Raw genomic sequence first — 2,500 nt, forward strand, 5'->3', positions numbered from 1 at the left:
AGCGCGAGGTAATGATTAAGAGGGACAGACGGGGGCATTCGTACTGTGCCGTTAGAGGTGAAATTCTTGGATCGGCGCAAGACGAACGACTGCGAAAGCATTTGCCAAGAATGTTTTCTTTAATCAAGAGCGAAAGTCAGAGGTTCGAAGACGATCAGATACCGTCCTAGTTCTGACTATAAACGATGCCAACTAGCGATCGGGGGGCGTTAGTTTTACGACCTCTCCGGCAGCTTGCGGGAAACCAAAGTCTTTGGGTTCCGGGGGAAGTATGGTTGCAAAGCTGAAACTTAAAGGAATTGACGGAAGGGCACCACCAGGAGTGGAGCCTGCGGCTTAATTTGACTCAACACGGGAAATCTCACCCGGCCCGGACACAGTGAGGATTGACAGATTGAGAGCTCTTTCTTGATTCTGTGGGTGGTGGTGCATGGCCGTTCTTAGTTGGTGGAGCGATTTGTCTGGTTAATTCCGATAACGAACGAGACTCTGGCTTGCTAACTAGTTACGCGACCCAATCGGTCGGCGTCTAACTTCTTAGAGGGACTAGTGGCGTTTAGCCACACGAGATTGAGCAATAACAGGTCTGTGATGCCCTTAGATGTTCGGGGCCGCACGCGCGCTACACTGACCGGATCAGCATGTGCTCGCCTTGGCCGACAGGTCTGGGTAACCCGCTGAACCCCGGTCGTGCTAGGGATAGGGAATTGCAATTATTTCCCTTGAACGAGGAATTCCCAGTAAGCGCGAGTCATTAGCTCGCGTTGATTACGTCCCTGCCCTTTGTACACACCGCCCGTCGCTACTACCGATTGAATGGTTTAGTGAGGTCCTCCGATTGGACCTGGCGCGGCCGGCAACGGTCGAGCCGGCGTCCGAGAAGACGATCTAACTTGATCATTTAGAGGAAGTAAAAGTCGTAACAAGGTTTCCGTAGGTGAACCTGCGGAAGGATCATTAACGGTCTCGCAAACGCTTCGGCGAACGCGAAACTCGGACAAGCGAGAGAAAAAGTTTTTGCTACCCGGCGCCCGACCCGCGAGGAGCGGCGCGCCGGCCGGCGATTCGGTCACCCGGTAATGTTTGCGCGTCGAGTGCCGCGGTGCCGCGCGCTCCGGCTTCAAGCGTCGGCCTGGCCGACCGCTCGGCGCGGTATATTTTGTCACCCTTTAGTGCGAGGCACTGTGCGAGCGAAACAATCGTGGATGGCTCTTGGCGGTGGATCACTCGGCTCGTGAGTCGATGAAGGACGCAGCTAGCTGCGTGAATTAGTGTGAATTGCAGGACACATTGAGCATCGACGTTCTGAACGCAAATTGCGGCCTCGGGTCAATCCCGGGGCCGCGCCCGCCTCAGGGTCGCGTTGCAAACGTTCCGCGCGGGGATTTCTCCGCGCGGCTGCTGCGGCGTCGGACGCGCGAGCGCCCGTCCCGCTCAAGACAGCACGGCACGATGCGCGACGATCGCGACCAGAATCCCGCGCGGCGGCGGCGAGTCGACCTCGAAGAGGCCAACGGCTGGCGGCTCAAGGGCGGGAATCGAGGTGCGCGGCGGCGCGCGGCGCCGACGGCGAGCGCGGAACGGGAAGAATAGTCCCGGTCCTTACTTTCGGCCTGAGGTCGGACGAGGCTACCCGCTGAATTTAAGCATATTACTAAGCGGAGGAAAAGAAACTAACGAGGATTCCCTCAGTAACGGCGAGTGAAGCGGGATGTGCCCATCGCCGAATCCGCGCGCTTTTGGAGTGCGCGGAATTGTGGCGTACGGAATTCGTCACGGCGCGCTTCGCCGGTCGCCCGCGTCCTTCTGATCGAGGCCTTTTCCCAGAGCGGGTGTCAGGCCCATGGCGGCGACAGGCGGGCGCGCTACGGCGTCTTCCCAGAGTCGGGTTGTTTGGGAATGCAGCCCAAAGCGGGTGGTAAACTCCATCTAAGGCTAAATACGGTCACGAGACCGATAGCGAACAAGTACCGTGAGGGAAAGTTGAAAAGCACTTTGAAGAGAGAGTTAAAGAGTACGTGAAACCGTCGAGAGGCAAACGGGAGGGCCTGTCGGGTCGCCCGGTCGCTTTCAGCCGGCCCCCTGTCGGCGACGTTGTCGTGCGGACCCTCACGGGCCGCCGGCGGCGCCGCCCGATCGGGGACCAGCGCACTAGCGCCGGGCGAAGGCCGCGACCGTCTGGACGGCGGCGAGAAGGCCGCGCGCAAGGTAACCCGGCCTCGGTCGGGTACTATAGGCGCGCGTGTCCGTCGGCCCGCCGTTCGGGCGAGGAGAGATCGCCGCGTCTGCCCTTCGGGGCCGAGCGCCCGGTGCCGGCTGGGGCGTCGTGGGTCGGGGACTGTTCTCAGTGCCCAGCCTCTTCGTCTCGGTCGCGCTTCCGGTGTCGTTTCGCGAGGCGCACGGGGTCCGCGGCTGAAGTCAGCCACCTTCCCGACCCGTCTTGAAACACGGACCAAGGAGTCTAACGTGAGCGCGAGCCACGGGGCAGTACGAAACCCAT

The 2,500-nt window shown here is 60.2% G+C and overlaps 2 non-coding genes and 1 pseudogene across 2 annotated transcripts in view; all 3 read left to right on the forward strand.

Moving 5' to 3' along the window:
* LOC146142401 (small subunit ribosomal RNA) overlaps positions 1–960 on the forward strand; it is a 1,811-nt gene extending 851 nt beyond the window's left edge. The window contains exon 1 of the ribosomal RNA XR_014500791.1: positions 1–960. This exon is cut by the window's left edge and continues 851 nt beyond it. This is a non-coding gene — a ribosomal RNA (small subunit ribosomal RNA).
* Positions 961–1,207: 247 nt separating this feature from the next.
* On the forward strand, positions 1,208–1,361 carry LOC146142402 (5.8S ribosomal RNA). The gene has a single exon (XR_014498838.1). It is a non-coding gene; the product is annotated as a 5.8S ribosomal RNA (ribosomal RNA).
* A 248-nt stretch (positions 1,362–1,609) lies between these two features.
* LOC146142403 (large subunit ribosomal RNA) overlaps positions 1,610–2,500 on the forward strand; it is a 3,679-nt pseudogene continuing 2,788 nt past the window's right edge.

The sequence above is a fragment of the Ascidiella aspersa genome, chromosome 5, assembly GCF_963924565.1.
Source record: "Ascidiella aspersa chromosome 5, kaAscAspe10.2, whole genome shotgun sequence".
NCBI classification, from domain to species: Eukaryota; Metazoa; Chordata; class Ascidiacea; order Phlebobranchia; family Ascidiidae; genus Ascidiella; species Ascidiella aspersa.